Source organism: Orcinus orca, chromosome 4, assembly GCF_937001465.1.
Source record: "Orcinus orca chromosome 4, mOrcOrc1.1, whole genome shotgun sequence".
Taxonomy (NCBI): Eukaryota; Metazoa; Chordata; class Mammalia; order Artiodactyla; family Delphinidae; genus Orcinus; species Orcinus orca.
Window position 1 is genome coordinate 92,356,953 of NC_064562.1, and position 25,362 is coordinate 92,382,314.

Consider the following 25,362-nt stretch of genomic DNA (forward strand, 5'->3'; position numbering starts at 1 on the left):
CATATGGTACTTCTATTTGTAGTTTTTTAAGGAACCTCCACACTGTTCTCCATAGTGGCTGTATCAACTTACATTCCCACCAACAGTGCAAGAGGGTTCCCTTTTCTCCACACCCTCTCCAGCATTTGTTGTTTGTACATTTTCTGATGATGCCCATTCTGATCAGTGTGAGGTGATACCTCATTGTAGTTTTGATTTGCATTTCTCTCATAACTAGTGACGTTGAGCAGCTTTTCATGTGCCTCTTGTCCATCTGTATGTCTTCTTTGGAGAGATGTCTATTTAGGTCTTCTGCTCATTTTTTGATTGGGCTGTGTTTTTTTAATATTGAGCTGCATGAGCTGTTTATATATTTTCGAGATTAATCCTTTGTCTGTTGATTCGTTTGCAAATATTTTCTCCCATTCTAAGGGTTGTCTTTTCGTCTTGTTTATAGCTTCCTTTGCTGTGCAAAAGCTTTTGTGTTTCATTAGGTTCCATTTGTTTATTTTTGTTTTTATTTCCATTACTCTAGGAGGTGGGTCAAAAAAGATCTTGCTGTGATTTATGTCAAAGAGTGTTCTTCCTATGTTTTCCTCTAAGAGTTTTATAGTGTCCAGTCTTAAAGTCTTTAATCCATTTTTTTTAAAATTAATTAATTTATTTATTTTTGGCTGTGTTGGGTCTTCGTTGCTGCACACGGCCTTCCCCTAGTTGCAGAGAGCAGGGGCTATTCTTCATTGCAGTGCATGGGCTTCCAATTGTGGTGGCCTCTCTTGATGCAGAGCACAGGCTCTAGGCGTGTGGGCTTCAGTAGTTGTGTCTTGTGGGCTCTAGAGCGCAGGTTCAGCAATTGCAGCACGCGGGCCTAGTTGCTCCACGGTATGTGGGATCTTCCTAGACCAGGGATTGAACCTGTGACCCCTGCATTGGCAGGCAGATTCCTACCCACTGCTCAGTTTTCCCAGCACCACTTATTGAAGAGACTGTCTTTTCTCCATTGTATATCCTTGCCTCTTTTGTCATAGACTAGTTGACCATAGGTGTGTGGGTTTATCTCTGGGCTTTCTAGCTTGTTCCATTGATCTATATTTCTGTTTTTGTGCCAGTACCATATTGTCTTGATTACTATAGCTTTGTAGTATAGTCTGAAGTCAGGGAGTCTGATTCCTCCAACTCTGTTTTTTTCCCTCAAGACTGCTTTGGCTATTTGGGGTCTTTTGTGTCTCCATACAAATTTTAAGATTTTTTGTTCTAGTTCTGTAAAAAATGCTATTGGTAATTTGATAGGGATTGCATTGAATCTGCAGATTGCTTTGGGTAGTATAGTCATTTTCACAATATTGATTCTTCCAATCCAAGAACATGGTATATCTCTCCACCTGTTTGTGTCATCCATATATTTTTTTTAACGTTGTCTTTTTCTTACTGAATTCTGGCTTGCTGTGTTGGTTATCTATTATTACATAACAAATCATATGAAAACTTAGTGCCTCAAAACAGCAATAATCATGTAAATATTCTCTCTCATGATTCTGCGAGTTTACTAGGCTCAGCTGGAAGTTCTCACTTTGGGTCTCTTGTAAGGTTGCTTTCAGATGGTGACCAGGACTGGAATTATCTGAGATCTCGATCATTTACATGTCTGATATCTGGGCTCAAACAGCTGGAGACTGGAATAGCTGGAGCTCCTCAGGTGTCTCTCTATAACTTGATGTAGTTTTGTCTCCTGGTGTCTTTAGTGTAGGGCTTCAGGACTTCCTACATGGCGGCTGGCTCAGAGTTCCAAAAGGCACATGTCCCAAGAGAATGATCCAGGTAGAAGTTGAATCACTTTTTATAGTCTAGCCTCAGAAGTGACATAGCATAACTTACACCATTCAATATTAATCAAGGCAGTCACAAAGGCCCACCCAGTTTTAAGAGAGAAAACAGACTCCACCTCTTGATTGGGGGAGAGGCAATTATTTGGAAGAACACATGGGGCTGAAAATATCGTTGTGGCTATTTTTGGAAAATGTAATCTATTGCAGTTTGCCATCTGGCACAATTCACATTCCTCTCATAAGCAAAATATACTACTTCCTTCCTTCCCAAAGATCCCCCAACATCTCATCTCATGACAATATCTGAAGCCTGAACGTCTATAAGACGAGCTCATCATCTTAATCTGGTCCAGATGTGGATAAGGCTCCTCAGGTACAGTTCCTGGAATACCAGCCCCCTCCACCCCCATCCCCATCTGAAGACTTGTGAACGAAAGTTACCTGCCCTGCATATTCCCAACATACAACAATGCAACAGTCATAGGCTAGTTGCATTAAACCCTCTTGGTCAAAAAGGGGAGAAATTGGAGGCACACAATTGTCGCTGGTCTGAATTCTAGCTGGGTAGATGTGGGGCTCAGTCCTACTTCCTGGGAATGAATCTCTGTGGCTCTTTGTTCCAACCTCTGGGCTCTCAGTTCCACCCTCTGGATTATCCTTCCTCCTGCAATAAATGTAGCCTGTGTTTACAGCTGAGTAGTTTTCTCAGCCTTCTTCCTGTCCATAGATGTTTGAAGGTCCCCAAACCTCTTTTTATTGTGTACTGTCTTGGTTCATTTAGTCCAAGCTGCTACAATTCCCTTAAAAAACTTTATGGATTTCTTACAAATCGTTTTAGAGTCCAAACATTATGCAAAACCATACCTCCAAGTCATTTCAAAACAAGCCCTTGCCTATCATTGGCTCTCTGTAAATCTGCTGTAAGAGTCAGGCTCCCAGTAAAACCGAACTCCCTGTAAACAAACTGAATTTCTGAGAAGCCCTATTACTTAAGATCCTCATCATTAAGGGCTATTTGTCAGTTTGCAAGGGTCTATGACATACTACCATAAGGTCTTAACAAAGACACTTCATGACACTCCCTCAGTTTCATCTTTAGACCATTTTTTCATGATCATGCCCTGGATGTGATCTCTGCCTGAAGCCATTTCTTAATTTTAGCATTTTTATTTTCCAACTGGAGAGTCTGGGAACGAGAAATAATATTTTTGAACCCAGTAAGTCCCAAGTCCTTTATAATTACCAGTTTATTTCTCTCCTTACTTAGTTTATCTCTCTCCTCACCCATTTTACTGTAGGCAGTGAGAAGAAGCCAGGTGACATGCACAACACTCTGTCTGGAAATTTCCTCAGCTATGTCACCTACTTCGTTAAGTAGATTTTCTATTTTCCAGGTAACCATAGGTTACGGTGTTGTTAAATTTTCCATCACTATATCATAGGGTTCCTTTGCTCCCAGCTTTCCAAACATTTTCCTCACTTGCTTTAAGCTCTCACCAACTGCATACTCAAGGCCCTCATATTTCACAACAGCTTCAAGGCCCATCCAGCTTCTGCCCAATTCCTCCTCCCAAAGGTGCTGTCACATATTTTACGTTTTGTTATGGCAGCAGCTCACTTCTATGTACCAGACTTTTCTAGTTATCTATTGCTGTGTAACAAACTACCCTAAAACTTTGTAGTTGAAAATGACAACACTCATTTATTTCGTTTATGCAACTGCAATTTGGACAAGATTCAACAGGAAAGGCTTCTCTGCACCTCCCTCCCCCCGCACCCAGCATCAGTTGGGGCAGCTCAACAGTGGGCAGGAACATTTACTCTTGGGTGACTCACTCACGTGGCTGGCAAGTTGATGCTGCCTGTTAGCTGGGTTGAGGGGTGGAGGCTTTTGTTCCTACCCAAATGGGCTTCATCATATGGCTTATATTTCTCTACAGCATGGTGGCTGGGTTCCAAGGGTGAATGTCCCTAGACAGGTGGAAACTATGGTTTTTTATGGAAAAAAACATAAAAAGTGGAAGTCCCATAGCATTGCTTCTGCCATATTGCATTAGTCAAAATAGTCACAAAGGTCCATCCAGATTCAAGGGAGGGACAGAAACTGTCCCTTTTGATGGAACGGTGGCAAAGTTCTGAATGAGCATACAAGACGGGGAATATTATTACAGACATTCTGGAAAATATAATCTGCCACGCTTTCCTTTTCACACTGCTAATAGTATCTTACAGTTAATAAAATCTCTTGATTTTAAGGAAGTCCAATGTACCCACCTTTTCTTTTTCTTTTTTTAATACATTTAAAAAAATTGAAGTATAGTTGATTTACAATGTTGTGTTAGTTTCAGGAGTACAGCAAAGGGATTCAATTATATATATATATTTTATATTCAGTGATATATATATTCAGTTATATGTATGTATGTATATATTCAGAGTCTTTTTCCTTATAGGTTATTATAAAATATTGCGTATAGTTCCCTGTGCTATACAGTAGGTCCTTGTTGGTTATCTCCATCTTTCATTTTATGAGTAATTCTTTGTGTGTGGAGAAAAGGTAAACTTCTTACACTGTTGGTGGGAATGTAAACTGGTATAGCCACTATGGAGAACAGTATGGAGATACCTTAAAAAAACCAAAAATAAAGCTACCATATGATCTAGCAATCCCACTCGTGGGCATATATCCGGAGAAAAACATGGTTTAAAAGGCATGCACCCCAATATTCATTGCAGCGCTGTTTACAATAGCCAAGACATGGAAGCAACCTAAATGTCCATTGACAGATGAATGGATAAAGACGATGTGGTACATATATATGATGGAATATTACTCAGCCATAAAAAAGAATGAAATAATGCCATTTGCAGCAATATGGATGGCCCTGGAGATTATCATACTAAGTGAAGTAAGTCAGACAGAGAAAGACAAATATCATATGACATCGCTTGTATGTGGAATCTAAAAAAAATGCAAATGAATTTATTTACAAAACAGAAACAGACTCACAGACTTAGAAAACAAACTTATTGTTACCAAAGGGGAAAGGTGTGGGGGAGGGATAAATTGGGAGTTTGGGATTGATATATATACACACTACTATATGTAAAATAGATAACCAACAAGGACCTACTGTACAGCACAGGGAACTCTGCTCAATATTCTGTAATAACCTAAATGGGAAAAGAATTTGAAAAAGAATAGTTGCATGTGTATGTATAACTGAATCACTTTGCTGTACACCTGAAACTAACACAGCATTGTAAACCAACTACACTCCAATATAAAATAAAAATTTAAAAAAAGAAAGTTTTGCCTGTTTTTTTTTGTCTGTGTAATGTGCAGGATCTTAGTTCACTGACCAGTGATTGAACCTGCGCTCTCTGCAGTGGAAGCGTGGAGCTTTAACCACTGGATCGCCAGGGAAGTCCACTTTGCCTGTTTTAAAGTTACATTATTGTACTTAATCCTACAAGGTAGGTATGCGTGGTGTTATGGGCCTTAGCTTTTATAGGAGAGAAAATTGAAGCACAGAGAAGTTAAACACTTACTCAAGGTCTGACTCCAAAGTTCATGCTTTTGTGTCTCATCCTGACTGTCTTGGCACCCGAACATTTAGAGTGAACCCGTATTCCTGCTGAAACTATTCTGATCAGGCTGGGACCACCTCAGAGCTGAGTCTTCCTCTGGAAGCCTGTTTACCTATCTGTATTTTCCTTCCACTTCTCCAGAACAAACAACCCATGGAAAGTAAACTTTCTTAAGTTCCTATATGATCTTGTAAGATGTCATAAAGGAGAAGGAAGCTTCTTAGATACATCTGACTGAAGTTAGGTACAGACTCAAAGCGTTTCTGTTTTGTTTTATATTTTTGCTGTTATTATTGTTGTTATTTGGTTAGGTTTGATTTGATCTCCAGGCAGAAAAATAGGATAAGGAAAAGAGGAACCACCTGGTTCTAGTCCAATTGGCCCTAAAAGCGGGTCCTACTTTTAGGGCTGAATATGAATAACTACACAATCTTAAGCCTAACAGCGAATGGGTCTGTAAGATATGAATATAAAACTACCGGTTCCACGTGCTTCACCAGATTATTGTGAGGATAAAGTGAGCTAATGGACGGAAGTCAACTCTAAGAACAGTGACTGAAATGTTTCTTTACTAAAATCAACAAATCCCTGCAAGAGGCAAGCCTGCAGACAGAGTGGAGAACAGAGCCATTTGCTAGCCAGAGCCTATCCTAGGAAAACTTTGTGACCCCAATAATCTCATCATACATAAACACCTATATTTTTATGTCAACTGTGCCACCAGGCATTTGGGAGCCTGCCAGCTTTTTGCAGTTGTTCCTTTCCTCCTGTGAACTACTAGATAATTCAAGTTAAGTGACTCACTGGAGGAGGGAAGAGGCAATTCAGGACTGTGCTAGTTCATTTTTCAGGTTTCCTGTCAATATAGGTAAGAGGTGAGAGATAAGATGGTGCTTTCCAAGATAACCATCCTTCGCCAATTCAGAACGATTTCAGTCCTGAATTAGTTATGGCATGTGATAAAGAAAATAAGCTATTTCCTTTAACTTCTCGCTTTGCTTAAAGTGACAACATAATAGAGTTATTGTATTTACTCTCTAGTTACTAAATAGCAGGCTCAGAAAAACCTTGACATCCAAAGAAAGTGTAAGCTCTAATCAGGGACGAATTGAAAAATGGCTAATACTTATTGAGCCCTATGTGTGAGACAGTTTTCTAAGTGTTGTACAGTGTTAACCCATTCGACTCCCATGACAGCTCTGTGAGTGAGATATTATCATTTTCTCTATTCTAAGAAATATAGGAGGCGTAGGAGGGTGTGGAGATGCAGAACTTAACCAACGAAGTTGGATGCCAGAGTCTGCCCTTGGAATCTTACCATCACCTCATTTGATATAAATTATTAAATTGAGCTTCTTATTAAAAATGTATGTTTATCAAAGACAATGTCTATCATTAGACTAGATAATAGGTATGAAAGCGATTAGCAAGGTAGTTGGCGATTGCTATTGTTGAAACTAACAGTTAATGAGCATGTTCTAATTACCATATACTTTGGGCACTCTTTTGGTGTAAGATAGACTTGGGTTCATGTCATTTGCTACCTGAGTACTTTGGGTAAATTACCTGACATTTCTGAGGCCAGGGTTTCTCATCTGTAAACTGGTACACACTGTATTCCATTGAATCAAAGACGTCATTAGTTATAAGATGCACCATTATTTTACGCACAATTAAGAAATTTAAAAAGCAGACAATTAAATATAATAATATGCTTTCTTATCACGTGGGTTTTAAGATGCATCCTGAATTCAGAGATGTTAAAATATGAACAAAGATACATTTTAGAGTCAATAAAATATAGAACAATAACTACCTTAAGAAGTTATTCTTGTGTGGTTTAAAATGGATATTTTATAATATATATTATAGCACAATAATATATAGTAAATATGTATTACAGTTAAAATATGTAAAGCACATATAGAAGGCAATTAATAAATATTAATTAGTTCCTCCTCCCTTTAATTACTTAGTAAACAATTTAAATGTTTGAAAAACACTAATTTCATACTATTATATTCAACCAGATAGAGGAAAGGAAGTGTACAAATACTGAGAAAGTTTGTTTGAAAAAACAAGAGCTATGCAAACAATTGAACCTTGATACGTTAGATAACTGATGAGGCAAAATAAGGGAGAAAAGAGCATTAAACTCTGAAGTGAAGTGAGAATCGTGTCTAATAAATTTAGAAACCAATTAATGAAGATTAGAAAATAACTGTGCTTTGCAGTTGTAAAAATACTAAAAAAATCAGCAAACTGATTCTATTTTTAAATAGAAAGAAATATTTTACAGTTGAGGCTGCTGCATATTTCTCAGGGTTCTGAGCCAACCCATTGGAGCAGTGATGTCATGAAGAAAAGAAGAAAGACATAAGAATAAAATGTTAGGAGCACTCCCTTTAAAATCAATATCAAAATAAAGATGCCACTAACACCACTTATAGTCTATTCAACATTGTACTTGAGGTTGTAGCCAGAATAATAGGACAAAAGTTTAAAAGTATAAGAATTAGAAAGAAAAAACCAAAACCATATCAAAACTATAATCATAATATGATTATCTGCACACAAACAAACAAAAAGCACCAAAAACTCACAAGGAACTATAAAAATCAGTTATATTTTCATACACTAGCGACAGTTTAAAAAAAATCATACTTAAAAAAAAAAAGAGAATTTGCAATAGCCACAGAAAGAAAATTAAGGTAACTATGAAAAAATCTAACAAATGTGGGCAAAAACTTTAGAAAGAAAATTATAAAAATTTATTGAAAAACACAAAATAAGGCCTAAATAAATGCAGTATTATACCATGTTAATGGCAAGGAAGACATAATACGGTATTTCCCCAAATCTGATCTATGGGAAACCCCAATTTCAATCCAAATTCCAATAGGCTTTTCATGAACCTTGACGACTGGATTCTAAAACTTAAATGAAAAAGCAAATTGCCAAGAATAAGAAGAGCAAAGTGTGGAAACTTGCTATAATAGATACTAAAACTTAATGTAAAGCTACAATTTATAAGAGAGTATAATGCTGGCATGGAGATTGACAAAGAGATGAGTGGAACAGAACAGAAAGCCCAGGTACAGATAATACACAGATGGAAACTTGATATATGATAGTTGAGGTAAGTCAGATCAATGGGCAAAGGAGAGTGTACTCCATAAATGGTGCCAGGATATGGAGTTTTTCCATATGGGGAAAAGTGAAAGTTGGATCCCTATTTCATATCAGATACAAAAATCAATTCCTGATATATTAAGCACCAAAATGTGAAAAGCAAAACTTTAAAAATATTAGAAGTGAATATAAGAAAGTATCCAAATATTTGGAATATAGAAAGATGTCATAAATAAGGTATAAAAAATACATATACACCAAAAACACAAGAAAAAAATTATGAATTGATTGTAGTAAAGAAAAAAGTAAAAAGGATAGAAACTGGAAGAAGAGTTGAAACACACATATACTTGATAGAGGGTTAACATTTATAATAATAATAATCTCTTCTGAATGAATAAAAAGACAAAATCTTGGTATAAAAATGAACAAAAGACATGAAGACGCATTTCAGAAGAGAAAACACAAATGGCCAATAAACATATGAAAAGATATTTAACCACCATACTAATCAAGGAAATACAAATTAAAACCACTTAGAAGGACTGGGTGTACCAATGGTCCCAAGTTTTCATGCCTCCTGGTGTACACACTCTTTGGCACTGCCTTCCCTTACTGAATCTGGACTTGACCACGTCCAACCTGACAATAGCAAACCTATTGCAAGCAGAGCTTATATAAGCACTTGTGTGTTTCTGCTCTTTCTCTTGTTTGTTTGTCTTATCCATGAGGACAAGTCTAAACTTTGCTATTGGAGGGTGAGAGACCCATGGAACAGAGCTGAATCATGAGGCCATTTTAGTCCAGCCAATGCACTGATGACCTGACAGTTGTCCGCAGGCCATGAGCAAGCCCAGGTGAGATCAACTGAGCATGGCCCAGATCAGCAGAGCCAACCAGCCTAACCTTGACTAGTGAGAAATAATAAATAGGTATTGTTTTAAGACACTAAATTTTGGGATAGTATGTGGCAATGACTAGCTGATATTGTTACTATTTTATAGCCATCAAACTGGCTTCGCGGGAACTCCTAACACACTAGTGGCACAAACCAGTATAACCACTTTGGAAAATAATGTACCGTTATCTTATAAAGATGAAAATACCTCAGGGCCCAGCAGTTACATTCCTGTTGTATGTGCGTTTCCATGTACATCTTAGAAAAATGCACATTCCAGAGATATGCGTAAGAATGTTCATAGCAACATTGTTTGTAATAGCAAAAAATGCCAAGAATCCAAGTGTCTGACATCATAAAGGACAAATAATTTGTAGTAATTACATAAAATGGAGTACTGAAGATGAGTAAACTAAAGCAAAATGTATCAATATGGATTAATCTTACAAACATAATATTGAGTCAAAAAGCAAGTGGCAGAAGAATACAAGCAATAGGATACTGTTTATATAAAATTCAAAGAGGTACAAAACGAAATATACTGTTTAGAGATACATACAAATGTAGTAAAATTATCACGAAATTATTGCAAAATTCAGCATGGTGGATTCATTGGGGAAGGTAGAAAGATTTCAACAGTTTTGATAATATTCTGTTTCTTAAGCTGGTTGGTAGGTACACATATATCCATTTTATTAATCTTTATGTCTTGTATACTATACATCCATTCAAAAGAATTTATCTATCTATCTATCTATCTACCTACCTGTTTAACTAAGGAACCACTCTTTCAAAACAAAAAATGTAGAGAGAGAGAGAGAGTTGGAAGCATTCCTCTATTACTATGTCCACATAGTTGTCAGGTGTACAGAGCAGAGTCCAAGGGATTTCGCTAATACTGTACTTCTTTGATGTCCTCACCAGGGAAAAATGATGGGTATATGCTTTGTTTCCTGCAATTTTTTTTTCAAATCAACAGCTTCCCAAATATTTTACTTTGTTATTTTAAGCACATGCTCTTTCACTGTGACCCCAGATGACATTTTCTGAGCACATGAGCAGCGGGCTGCTTCCTGCACTAACACTGATGTGGAAAAGCAGATGACTATTAACTATCTGGAAGGATGAATGTAAAGAGACAATGGGGATCAAACAAAGGAGAGCTACAATTCTCTCAAGTGTCCAAATTATTCCCTGACGTAAGAGAGCCTTTTCAGAGGCTAGGGTTGCTTTTAACTTGCAATCAATCAATTGATATCCACCATAAGCCTTGAACTGTGCCAGACGATTAGGGTACAAAAACATATAAGTACACACCCAAGAGAAGTGAAAACATATATCCACACAAAACATATACAGGAATGTTCATAGCAGCCTTATTCATAAGAGCTAAAAAAATGGAAACAACCCAAGTGTCTGTCAACTGAAGAATGGATAAACAAAATGTGGTATATCCATACAATAGAATATTATTGTCCTAGAAAGAAATGAAGTACTGATACATGCTACAACATGGATGAATCTTGAAAATATTATACCTAATGAAAGAAGCCAGACATATACTGTTTGATTCCATTGATATGAACATCTAGAAGAGGTAAATAAATAGAGACAGAAAGTAGATTCTTGGTTATCAGGGGTGGGGATAAATAGGGTAGGTGATAGGAATGACTGCTAATGGGTGTGGGGTTTCTTTTAGAGGTGATGAAAATGTTCTGGAATCAGATAGTGGTGATGGTTTCACAACTTTGTGAATATATTACAAGCTACTGAGTTGTATACTTTAAAAGATAAATGTTATGGTGTGTGAATTAGGATGAAAAAAAGCTAATCCATTTTGTTAGGCAGGAGAGTGGTTACTGGTGATGGGGGAGGCAAGCGATGGAAGGGAGAGTGAGAGGAGTTTGGGGTGCTGGTCATGTTGTTTCTTGATCTGGGTATTGGTTACATGGCTCAGCTCACTTTGAGTTAGGACAGCCCACGAGTAAACTTTTTTTTTTTTTTTTTTTTTGCAGTATGCGGGCCTCTCACCGTTGTGGCCTCTCCCGCCGCGGAGCACAGGCTCCGGACGCGCAGGCTCAGCGGCCATGGCTCACGGGCCCAGCCGCTCTGCGGCATGTGGGATCTTCCCGGACCGGGGCACGAACCCGCGTCCCCTGCATCGGCAGGTGGAGTCTCAACCACTGCGTCACCAGGGAAGCCCGAGTAAACATTTTTTTGATATATATTATTATGGGTTGAATTGTGTACCTCAAAAAGATATGTTCAGCTCCTGCTACCTCAGAATGTGACCTCATTTGGTAATAAGAGTCGTTGCAGATGTAATTATTTAGTATGAGGTTATGCTAGAGTACAGTGTGACCTTCATCAAATATGACTGGTGTCCTAGAAGAAGAGGAGAGAAAGACACACAGGGAACACAGCCATGTGGAGGCAGAGGCAGAGAGTAGAGAAATACTACCACAAGCCAAGGAGCGCCTGAGACTACCAGAAGCTGGATGAGGCAAGGAAGGGTCCTCGATAGAGGCTCAGAGGAAGCATGGCCCTGCCAACACCTTGACTTCAGACTTCTAGCCTTCAGAACTGTGAGAGAATAAATTTCTGTTGTTGTAAGCCACCAAGTTTGTGGTATTTTGTTACAGCAGCCCTGGCAAACTAAAACATATATTATAAATAAAGTCTTTCGAATGAAAGGGAAAAAAAGAGCATGTAAGTCTCATTTATTCATCAGATAGAAGTTACCATAGATGGAGCATGGAGGTAGTACTTGCTCTGGTTGGTGAGATCAGGGAAGGCTTCCCTCAGGGGGAGACACTTGAGCAGAACTTTTTTTTAAAATTTATTTGTTTATTTTTGGCTGCTTTGGGTCTTCGTTGCTGCTCGCGGGCTTTCTCTAGTTGTGGTGAGCGGGGGCTACTCTTTGTTGCGGTGTGCAGGCTTCTCATTGCAGTGGCTTCTCTTGCTGCGGAGCATGGGCTCTAGGCGCGCGGGCTTCAGTAGTTGTGGCTCGTGGGCACAGTAGTTGTGGCTTGCGGGCTCTAGAGCGCAGGCTCAGTAGTTGTGGCGCACGGGCTTAGTTGCTCCGCGGCGTGTGGGATCTTCCCAGACCAGGGCTTGAACCCATGCCCCCTGCATTGGTAGGCGGATTCCTAACCACTGCACCACCAGGAAAGTCCCTTGAGCCGAATTTTGAAGCACTGGTGGGAGTTTGCCAGGTGTGAAAGGAAGAACTGTCACTAGATTGCCATGCTCCTTGACATGTGAAGCTAATATTTTAGTGAGGGTGACAGGTAGAAAACAAACAAATGAACAAATAACGAATTAAAAATTGTGGTAATTATAACATAAAGCTCCGTGTACTGAGAGCATTCTCATGTTTCTGGATGGATAGGAGCTGTGTCGTAGGTGGGCACCCCTCTGCAGCCTGGTGTCTGAAGATCACTGGAAGAGTGGATGGACCACCAGGCAGAAAAGCATGATCGTTTTGTTCTAGCCCTAGTGCTGTGTGTCTTGGGCACATCTTTTCACTTCTCTGAACCTCACTTCCTACATCTGAAAAAAGAGAGGGCAGGAAAAGTATGTATCTAAAATCCATTCTTATTCTAATTTGGTGAAATAAGTGTTTTTACAGTCATCCGTCTGAGTCCTCAGGTTCTGCACCCACGGATTCAACCAACCATGGATTGAAAGTATTTGAAAAAACATTTCCAGAAAGTTTTAAAAAGCAAAACCTGAATTTGCCACAGGCCCAGCAACTACATACATAACATTTACATTGTATTTATAACTATTTACATAGATGCACATTGTATTAGGTATTATAAGTCACCTAGAGATGATTTAAAGTATACAAGAGGATGCGTGTAGGTTACATGCAAACACTATGCCACTCTATATAAGGGACTTGAGCATCCTCGAGTTTGGTATCCGTGAGGAATCTGGAAACCAATCCCCCATGGATATCGAAGGATGACTGTATGAAGAGCCATGTAATTTGGTTAATTAAAGCTGAATCCATGGGACAGTAACTTTATGCTAATTACAAAAGTTTCACAGTATTCCACGTGGATTTTTTTTTTAAGGCGGTTAAATTGAGCTGTAATATCTATTATAAAGAAACAGAGCTGAAGTCTGTGGCCTTATTTTTTCAGACTGGAGACAGCATGGTAATTCACCATATAATGAGAAGAGCATTTAGCCCTAGAGGCAGCTTCATTCTTGCATTTATCTCTTCTGTGGCAGCAGCTATTTTCTTTGCAACCCTGTCCCTATTGGAATTGCTTCCATAGCGCATGTATCTCTTTGGCTAGGGAAATAGAGATGAATGTTCAAAGCCAGCCTAGAGAAGGAGAATGAGAGGGCAGCTCTCAGGTAATGAAAGAACTCCAGACTTGGGGTTTGAGACCTGGGTTCAAATCCCACTTCTCTCACCTCTCAGCCATGAGACCCAGAGCAAGTGTTGTACTCTCCGAGCCTCAGTTTCCTCGTCCACAATGGGACTGAAAATACATTCTTCACATGGCAGTTGTGAAGATTAAATTCACTCATGCATTCATGAAATATTTATGGAGCACTGACTATATCTATCCCTATCCAAATACACACACACACACACACACACACACACACACACACACACACATATATATATATAACTCTATCTATCTACCTATCTATCTGGCACTGCAGTTACAGCAACAAGAAGACAACGCAATCCACGGTACCCAACCTCAAGCAGTTTTTAGTATAGAGGAGAGGACAGGTATTGAATGAGAAGTAAGGAGTGCAATGAATGATACTAACTTCTGACTTTATAGGGATGCGGAAAATGAGTAGAAATCATCTTGTTGAAGACAAAAATGGTAGGAGGCAGGAAGAGTATTCAAAATGGGAGCATGTACGACGATTCTGAGCTATTTGCTGGTGTTGGCTGAGTCAATAGTGAAGAAGTGGGTGATGGGACTGAAATAAGTCTGAATTAGGTAAGATCATAGCTCAGAGGAAATTCTTCCTGAAAATGTGTAACTTGGTAAGTTTCGTCCCAAAAAGGAGCCAAAATTTCATTTAATTTTTTTCAGATATGAACTAAGAACCATAAAGTGAGCTGATTTTTGTGCTTCCTTTTCCAGAACATGGAACACTTAGCAACACTCTGGGCTAATTTGTCTTCCAAACCTCTCTGGTGTTCTGAATCATGTCATATTTTTATTACACCTCAAGCTACTTCTGAAAAACATAATTGGTCTTCCTCAAACAGAATTTCTGAAGTGTCTGTAGTTCCTTTGTGGTAATTAAAATCACACAACTTCTGTAAAGATACAAGTTGTCTAGCTTGGTGGATATCATGTGTATACTGCCATTTATCAAAGTCTATTGTTAAACTAAATAAGGGGCAAAGGAGAGGTGCTGTGGCTAAAACATTAAGGTTTCAATGCCAGTGATGAGAGAAAATGTGGATTTTGCACTTAAAGCAAAATTTAAAAAATCCTATTTGGTAAATTCCAGGGACAATATCAGTATATTCTGCTTTTTCCCATTATGCTGTCCAGTATGGCCACCACTAGCCACTTGTAGCTATTTTAAATTCTTTGAAGGCGGGGCGGGGGAGGGAAGGATTGGGAGTTTGGGATTAGCAGATGCAAACTATTATATATAGGATGGATAAGCAACAAGGTCCTACTGTATAGCACAGGGAACTATATGCAATATCCTGTGATAAACCATAATGGAAAAGAATATGAAAAAGAATGTATATGTAGGTATAACTGAGTCACTTTGCTGTATAGCAGAAATTAAACACAACATTAATTAAATTAATTAAAATTTAACATTCAGTTCTCGTTCTCACTAGCCACATTTCAAGTGTTCAGTAGCCACATGTGGCTAGTGGTGAGCATATTAGACAGTGCAGATATGGAATATTTTTGTCATCACCGAAAGTTCTTTTGGACAGCACTGCCTTAGAAGGTCTATTTAGCAAAAAGAACTATGAAACGTTCTCATACAAGCCTGGAAGAAATGGGTTTTCCTTTATTCCTAGAGGAACATTAAGAATCTTTACAGTCACTTCTGGAAATGCATCCTTTAAAAAGTAGATACACAGCTAATGGTTAATGAACAAAACTGTTTCTCATGCCATTATTATAGAAATTAATTAATGTAGATGTTCATGGCAAGAGAACAGTTAATGGTCTACAGTTACCAAAATCATATTTTTAGGGAGCCTTTAATGACATTAGTTGGAAAAAAAAAAAACCAATACAATAAGATACCCAAAGGTACTCAACATGGTAATTTCTTGGCAATTAGCTTATGTTGGCTTTTTCAATTTTTTCACCTTTTTTTTTTCCCAATGAGCATGAACTATTTCGTTGCTAGAGAAAAAAAGTTTTTTTTTTTTTAAACTACAAATATTTGCGGTTAAGGGCAGATAGATAAGTAAAATCCAAAGCAAAAAGCAAGTCATTGGTGATTGCTTTTCTGTTTCAATGGTAAATTGAAAGGTTGGTGCTATTAAAAACATTGTGATGGCAATCTCAAAGTCTAGGACCTGTCTTCAGTCTGTGTTCATTCTTATTACCCATCAGGGATCTAATAAGTGTGATTTAGAAGATAAGTGTGTGGGCTGGTGTCATTAAGGCAGGTGATAATAAAGTGAATTACAACACGGCAGGCCATCTGCAGATGGCAAGGAGGAAACCGTTCCAAACACAGAGAAATTGAAATGTCACGGCATAAAAAGCAAGTTAATTTAAAACCTCATCTTTCTTCAATTAAAATGATCAAGTCATTTTAAAAGTCATTTTCTTACCTTTCATGATTTTAAAATTAAACTCTCAACTTTTTACAAGTAATTTTGATACAATCAGTTTTTTCAAGCTCTTTCTCAACACTCAGGCAGTTCTTCCCTATCATTTTGCAGATGAATCAGCCTAGCTGAAATTTTAGCAATTTTATAAATGCTTCCTAATGTCACACACTGTACATTTTATATATATTTGTAATGTGCATACACATAAATAATGATTTATATAAAGACAAATGGAATATGTACAAGTATTTTAATATTAGCTATTATATATCAAACTTTATATAATTTTGTCCAACTTTTTCTTTTCAGTGACTGTATTACATACATGGACATTTTGTAGTTATCTAGTGAATGTGAAAAAGTAGTCAATTGAGAACATTAGCAAGGGGCTGATTTACCAGTTAAATTCTTAGTGAAAAATAAAAATACTTAAATGTAAGACTGGACACTATAAAAGTCTTAGAGGAAAACATAAGAAAAACACCCTTTGACATAAATCACAGCAAGATCTTTTTTGACCCACCTCCTAGAGTAATAAAAATAAAAACAAAAATAAACAAATGGGACCTAATGAAACTGTAAAGATTTTGCACAGCAAAGGAAACCATAAACAAGATGAAAAGACAACCCTCAGGTGGGAGAAAATATTTTCAAAATATACAAACAGCTCATGCAGTTTAATATCAAAAAAACAAACAACCCAATCAAAAAATGAGTGGAAGACCTAAATAGACATTCCTCCAAAGAAGACATACAGATGGCCAAGAAGCACATGAAAAGCTGCTCAACATCACTAATTATTAGAGAAATGCAAATCAAAACTACAGTGAGGTATCACCTCACACCAGTTAGAATGGGCGTCATCAGAAAATCTAGAAACAACAAATGCTGGAGAGGGTATGGAGAAAAGGGAACCCTCTTGCACTGTTGGTGGGAATGTAAATTGATACAGCCACTATGGAGAACAGTATGGAGATTCCTTAAAAAAACTAAAAATAGAATTACCATATGACCCAGCAATCCCCCTACTGGGCATATACCCTGAGAAAACCATAATTCAAAAAGACACATGTACCTTAATGTTCACTGCAGCACTATTTACAATACCTAGGACATGGAAACAACCTAAATGTCCATTAACAGATGAACAGATAAGGAAGATGTGGTACATATATACAATGGAATATTACTCAGCAATAAAAAGGAACGAAATTGGGTCATTTGTAGTGAGGTGGATGGACTTAGAGACTGTCATACAGAGTGAAGTAAGTCAGAAAGAGAAAAACAAATATCGTATATTAACGCATATATGTGGAACATAGAAAAATGGTACAGATGAACCTATTTGCAAGGCAGGAATAGAGACACAGATGTAGAGAAGAGACATGTGGACATGGGTGGAGGGGAGGGTGGGATGAATTGGAAGATTAGGTTTGACATAAATACACTACCACGTATAAAATAGATAGCTAGTGGGAACCTGCAATGTAGCACAGGGAGCACAGCTTGGTGCTCTGTGATCACCTAGATGGGTGGGATGGGGGAGTGGTGGGAGGGATGTCCAAGAGGGAGGGGGTATAGTTATACATATAGCTGATTCACTTCGTTGTACAACAGAAACTAACCAACATTGCAAAGCAATTATACTCCAATTAAAAAAAAATTTATTGGGAGGACTGAGAGTCAATCTGTGACTTACTTGTCATCTGGCAGAGGCCAGTACATTGGCTTTTGGGCTGGAGAATGGGAAAGACATAATTTTAGGCTGGGGGACAACACCTCTTGAGTAGGGGAAGAACTGGAAGAGAGTGAATTATACAATGTGTGAAGGCACTAAAAGCAAAGTTCATCCATTTTGCAATGTTGTCCATAACCATGGTGGATGCCGTGATCCTAAAAATCATCTTGCCATGGCCCATATGTGTTAGTCTGCTTGGAGTGTTCTGCAGACCAGACAAAGGACCCTTCTATCAACTGAGAGCTTGCCAAGTCACCTTTGGTTCATTTGATGATCAAATAATTTGAAACTTTTACATTAATCCCCCTGTGGAGATATTTGTTGCATTTCAGAGTACAGTCAGTCCTCTGTACCTACATGTTCTGCATCCATGGTTCAACCAACCTGGGTGGAAAATATTAGAAAAAAATTCCCAAAGGTTCCAAAAAGCAAAACTTCAATGTCACACTGGCAACAATTTCCATAGCACTTACACTGCATTAGGTATTATAAGTAATCAAGAGATGATTTAAAGTATAAGAGAGGATGTGTGTAGGTTATATGCAAATACTACACCATGTATATAAGGGACCTGAGCATCCTTGGATTTTGGTAACCACGGGTGGGGGTGAGGGGCTGAAACCAATCCCCTGCACAGATGTTGGGGACTCTATTTGGATTCTGCATATAAAACAACATTCCAGGGCTTCCCTGGTGGTGCAGTGGTTGAGAGTCCGCCTGCCGATGCAGGGGACACGGGTTCGTGCCCTGGTCCGGGAGGTTCCCACATGCCGCGGAGCGGCTGGGCCCGTGAGCCATGGCCGCTGAGCCTGCGCGTCCGGAGCCTGTGCTCCGCAACGGGAGAGGCCACAACAGCGAGAGGCCCACGTACCGCAAAAAAAAAAAAAAAAAAAACATTCCAGCATTCCCTCCCCCTCTCCCCCCATTTGGCTGCCAACTGCTTAAGAAGGGTCTAGAAATAGATTTCTCCAGGTGACATTTCAATCTACTGTTTTGCTCCTTCATGTCCATGACCAGACTGCTTATCACTTCTGACAGTCCTCAACTCCAAGAGAGGGAATAAAAAAAAAAACTGCACTAAGTTTCCAAATGTTAATTTTGAATGTAAAGCTTTAATCAGCAAAATGCGGGTGTTAGAAATACTGGAATTGATCTTTTCATTATGCTTCCAACTCAGAAATTATGATAAGATTCATTAGAGAAAAAAGCATCATTCATCTGTTCTTTATTTCCCTGGAACTTGGCATAATGGTCTTGGTTTAGATTGTCATTTAAATTTATGTGTCTTATCATAGCACAGCTGAATTTATTCACATCACAAAGAAAGTCTAAGATACTATGTCAATACATTTACTGAGTGTGTAATGAGTATATGGCTAATGCCAGACTACAATGACAGATATAACCAGCTTCAGCATTTGCAGCCTTATGTCATTTTTCTAATAAATTGTATAACACAATATGGAGACTGTTCTACTTCGAATTCGCTGGGACAGACAGAATGGGGGAGGGAGGGTTTGGTCAGTGCACCTGTATCTTTATTTTGGTCCCTGCGCCAGTGCTGATGACGAGTGGAGTCTCTGAAAGTTGTAAATTCTTTTTCAGGACTCTGTGATCCCTTGCTGGTCTAGACCCTCAGCATCACATTGGACTTGTTCAAAGGTTATAGTTCTTAATTCATGTTTACACACCCAGACATTATTTCCAAAGTAAAACCCATGGGGCTGGATTCAAGAGGTTTACAGTCTTGCCTCTCTCCACTAACCCTCCAAGAGCCATTATATGGAGGCTGGGTTACCCAGTGGTATTAGTTTCCTATTGCTGCTGTAACAAGTTACAACAAATTTAGCAACTTATACAACACAGATTTATTACCTTACAGTTTTGTAGGGTGGATGTTGGAAATGGGTCTCACGGGGATTTGTTTCTTTCTGGAGGCTCCAGGAAAGAATCTGATTCCATGCCATTTCTAGCTTGTAGAGGCCTCCCACATTCTTTGGCTCATGGCCTCCTTCTCTCTTCAAAGCCAGCAACACTGCATCCCTCTGTGTCTTTCTTCCATAGTCACATATCCCTTTGGTTTTATTGTTCAGCCTCCCTTTTCTGTGTTTATATCCCTTCTGACTATGTTGAGCCCCCCCAGCTAATCCAGGTAATCTCCCTATTTCAAAGTCAGCTGATTAGCAACGTTAATTCCATCTGCAAATTTAATTCCTCTTTGCTATGAAACCTAATATATTCACAGGTTTCAGGGATTAGAACTTGGACGTTTTGGGGAGGTCATTATTCTGGTTATTACACTAGCTCAGACTCTCTTCCCTGAGGGTCATCTTCTCTTTGAAGCCTATTCCAGTCTTTCTTACTGTGGCAGGCAGGCTCTTAGAGACCCATCAATGATTTGTGTCTCTTGATATTCATGCCCTTGTGTAATTCCCTCCCACTGAGTGTGGGAGGGACCTGTGACTTACTTCTAACCAATAGGATGGCAATGGCAGTGGAATGACATGTCCATGATTATGTTCCATAAGATTATAGCTTTCATCTTGATACAGACTCTCTCTGTTGCCTTCTCAGTTTACATGCTTTGATAAAGCAAGTGGCCATGTTGGGGAGGCCCACATGGCAAGGTACTGAGGGCCAACATGCCACAAAGAACTGAATCCAACCAACAACCACATGAAATTGAAAGTGGATCTTTCCTCACTTGAGCCTTCAGATATGACCTCATCCTCCATCAACACTTTGATTGTTGATGAGAGACCCTGAAGCAGAGGATCCAATTAAGTCATACCTAGATTCCAAGCCCACAGAAACTATAAGATAATAAATGTGTGCTGTTTTAAGCCACTAGCTTTGTGATAGTTTTGTTACAGAGCAATTATTATCTAATGCACTTGCCAAAGGACCTCAGTGGGGAATATCCTAATCCATAAAACAGTTGCTCATAAAGTTGAACCTCAAAAGTGTAGCTTGGGGCTTCCCTGGTGGCACAGTGGTTAAGAATCCACCTGCCAATGCCAGGGACACAGGTTTGAGCCCTGGTCCGGGAAGATCTCACATGCCACAGAGCAACTAAGCCTGTGCGCCACAACTACTGAGCCTGTGTGCCACAACTACTGAATCCGCATGCCACAAATACTGAAGCCCGCACGCCTAGAGCCCGTGCTCCGCAACAAGAGAAGCTACCGCAATGAGAAGCCCACACACCACAACGAAGAGTAGCCCCACTTGCCACAACTAGAGAAAGCCTGCGTGCAGCAACAAAGACCCAACACAGCCAAAAATAAATAATTTTTTTTAAAAAGTCCTTGGAAAAAATAATTTGTTAAAAAAAACACAAAGTGTAGCTTGAAGTGTAGATGCTTGTTACTCAAAGTGTGACTCTGAGATTGTTAGAAATGCAAAAACCCAGGCTCCATCCCTGACCTACTAAATCAGAATCTGCATTTTGACAAGATCCTCTGGTGTTATATATTCACATTAAAGTTTTAGAAATATGGGGATCCCTTTCTCCCCAAGAAGCTCCCCTCTGTGAACTTGCCTACCACCTTTGTAGTTACTAGCCCTGCAACCCACAGGGGTTGGAGGGCACCCTGGTTCAGGCCACAGAAGTCTAGTCACACCCTTATCCTGGATCAATGGGAAATACTCAAGTTACCCCTTCCATGTTAATAGGGAATATCTATTTCAAAAGGACTTATTCCCTTAATATCTAGGCAGAGAATGTGCTGGTATCCTTTTTAAAATTCTAATTCTCTGGGCCCCTGTTGCTCACATAAAACATTGTTGGTATCCTCAGCAATCTTTCAGTCTAGTTGGGAGGATGGGGCATCCCACAGATCTGTAAGTAACAAAACACAACAAGAGAACCAGCTTGCTCAATTTGGGGATAGAATGGCAACTGATGACAGGTGTGGTCAAGAATAGGGTTTACAAAAGAATCGGGACATGAATTGATCCCTAAAGGTGAAGAGCACACAGGACACTGAAGGGTGAGAGATGTTGAAGACGGAGCAGGTAGAAATATTTCTGGGGCCTTTGGTGAAGGTGAAAGTAGACCCACTTGGCTGGAGCACAGACTCTAAGTAAAGGAATAATGAGAGATCAAGGAAATAGAGGTCAACATTGTGGAGAGAGATAAAGAAAGGAAAAAAGAGAGAGAAAGAAATGAAGGAAGGAAAGAAGATGGATTACAATAGGGGCATATTGCTGTTTCAGCCAAGTCATCAAGCTATAACTGATGCCACGTTCCAAAGTGAGGTGTGGGTCACTGATTTACCAATGAGGTCCTCGAAAACCAGTAACATGACTCTGAGTTCCTAACTCATAACTGAGGTGTAAAAAGGTTGGAAATAATTGAAAAGGAGTGAGGAGCTTTACAAAGAGTTGCTGGTGTTCTTGGGCATTAACCACAGCCCCCATCACCATCAAGGAGGAGAGAGAGGGGTGTGCTTTATCCTTTACTTCAAGGCAAGGGGATCCTTTGGCAACACTGCTCAGCTTAGTGTGCGTCCCCTTCCTGGTGCCTGTCTTCCAGCTGAAAAGTTTAAATGGTGAGGAATGGCCTGGTCAACTGCTTTGACAATGAAAAGGAGAAGTGGCTTCACTGGAGGAAGGGGTGACTGATGCCCACAGTTTTTTTTTTTTTTTTTTTTAACATCTTTATTGGGGTGTAATTGCTTTACAATGGTGTGTTAGTTTCTGCTTTATAACAAAGTGAATCAGTTATACATATACATATGTTCCCATATCTCCTCCCTCTTGCGTCTCCCTCCCTCCCACCCTCCCTATCCCACCCCTCCAGGCGGTCACAAAGCACTGAGCTGATCTCCCTGTGCTATGCGGCTGCTTCCCACTAGCTATCTACCTTACGTTTGGTAGTGTATATATGTCCATGCCTCTCTCTCGCTTTGTCACAGCTCACCCTTCCCCCCTCCCCATATCCTCAAGTCCGTTCTCCAGTAGGTCTGTGTCTTTATTCCTGTCTTACCTCTAGGTTCTTCATGACATTTTTTTTTTCTTAAATGCCATATATATGTGTTAGCATACGGTATTTGTCTTTCTCTTTCTGACTTACTTCACTCTGTATAACAGACTCTAGGTCTATCCACCTCATTACAAATAGCTCAATTTCGTTTCTTTTTATGGCCGAGTAATATTCCATTGTATATATGTGCCACATCTTCTTTATCCATTCATCTGATGATGGGCACAAGTATGAGATTAGATCACTCCCTAACACCATACACAAAAATAAGCTCAAAATGGATTAAAGACCTAAATGTAATGCCAGAAAATATCAAACTCTTAGAGGAAAACATAGGCAGAACACTCTATAACATAAATCACAGCAAGATCCTTTTTGACCCACCTCCTAGAGAAATGGAAATAAAAACAAAAATAAACAAATGGGACCTAATGAAACTTCAAAGCTTTTGCACAACAAAGGAAACCATAAACAAGACCAAAAGACAACCCTCAGAATGGGAGAAAATATTTGCAAATGAAGCAACTGACAAAGGATTAATCTCCAAAATTTACAAGCAGCTCATGCAGCTCAATAACAAAAAAACAAACAACCCAATCCAAAAATGGGCAGAAGACCTAAACAGACATTTCTCCAAAGAAGATATACAGACTGCCAACAAACACATGAAAGAATGCTCAACATCATTAATCATTAGGGAAATGTAAATCAAAACTACAATGAGATATCATCTCACACCAGTCAGAATGGCCATCATCAAAAAATCTAGAAACAATAAATGCTGGAGAGGGTGTGGAGAAAAGGGAACACTCCTGCACTGCTGGTGGGAATGTGAATTGGTACAGCCACTATGGAGAACAGTATGGAGGTTCCTTAAAAAACTACAAATGGAACTACCATATGACCCAGCAATCCCACTACTGGACATATACCCTGAGAAAACCATAATTCAAAAAGAGTCATGTACCAAAATGTTCATTGCAGCTCTATTTACAATAGCCCAGAGATGCCCACAGTTTTTTGGAGCAGACACTCTGAGGGGGTCTAGGGTCCTGTCTACAAGGGCATCTGGAGAGGCAAGCAGCCCTCAGGGAAAAGAAGCCAGAAGTACCACCGGATGCCTAGAGCCTGAGGAAGGAGTGAAGAGACAGCCAGAGAAGACGTCCCCCCTCTTTGATGAGAATTGAGGAAGATAGATTCCTGGGCTGGAAGGCGATATGGTGGCTGCAGATGTCTCCAAAGAACCCTTGAAAATTCGTAAGAGAGCAAAGTCTGCATTTAACCCCTTCCTTACCAGTTAAGCTCTGATGAGCGCTCTAAAGTGGAACTTTCTTGTCCTCTCTTCTCTTCTCCCTCACAGCCCAAGCCTGTGAAGGTAAAAAAAAAAAAAAAAAAAAAGTGGTCAGCAGGATGAGGCTGTTGAACAGAAGGACCTGACAGGGAAGGAGAGGAAAAGGCCGAGCTCCCCAGGATGCAGACACAAGATGGAGACCTGCATGCACAAGGCTGATTAGGGAGGACCCCCAAGACTGACTCTGCGGGGGGTGGTGAGTGGGATGGGGCAGAGGAGGACGTTGAACTGGGGTGCAGTTGTTTGTTACAGAGGGCGCAGCCTTGCCCATGGGGTACTACTAGAGCTGGGTTGCCCTTCTGAAGTCATCCCTCATTGGCAGAGGGGCTCTATCCTCCTTTACCCCACTAACCCATCACTGGATAAGGGCTGCCCCTGGGGAGGAGGCAGCTCTCTTTTGCTGAGGCAAATTTCCAGAGAGCCTCTCAGCTGAGAACTCTCAGGACCAATCCTCCGGCAGCTGTGGGACAACGGGAGGGGGGCATGCCCGTGGATGGCAAACACAGCATCACTACACTGACAACACCGTCCTCCCAGTGCATGCATCCTGTCTGCAGGAGCGTGGGCAGTGGAGAGGGAGGAGCTTTGTTTTTTTTTCACATCTTTATTGGAGTATAATTGCTTTACAATGGTGTGTTATTTTCTGCTTTACAACAAAATGAATCAGTCATATATATACATATGTTCCCGTATCTCTTCCCTCTTGTGTCTCCCTCCCTCACACCCTCCTTATCCCACCCCTCCAGGCGGTCACAAAGCACCGAGCTGATCTCCCTGTGCCATGCGGCTGCTTCCCACTAGCTATCTACCTTACGTTTCGTAGTGTATATATGTCCATGCCTCCCTCTCGCATTGTCACAGCTTACCCACCACCCCCCCCATATCCTCAAGTCCATTCTCTAGTAGGTCTGTGTCTCTATTCCTGTCTTACCACTAGGTTCTTCATGACATTTTTTTCCCCTAAATTCCATATATATGTGTTAGCATACGGTATTTTTCTCTCTCTTTCTGACTTACTTCACTCTGTATGACAGACTGTAGGTCCATCC

General features: G+C 39.7%; 1 protein-coding gene across 1 annotated transcript in view; it reads right to left on the minus strand.

Annotated features, from left to right (window-relative positions):
* The window catches only part of PGM2 (phosphoglucomutase 2), a 142,414-nt gene extending 118,092 nt beyond the window's left edge, over nt 1-24,322 (minus strand). The window contains exon 1 of the mRNA XM_033421645.2: nt 24,257-24,322. The gene's annotated coding sequence lies outside the window, so the exon portion shown is untranslated. The remainder of the gene's footprint in view (nt 1-24,256) is intronic.
* Nucleotides 24,323-25,362: the final 1,040 nt, after the last annotated feature.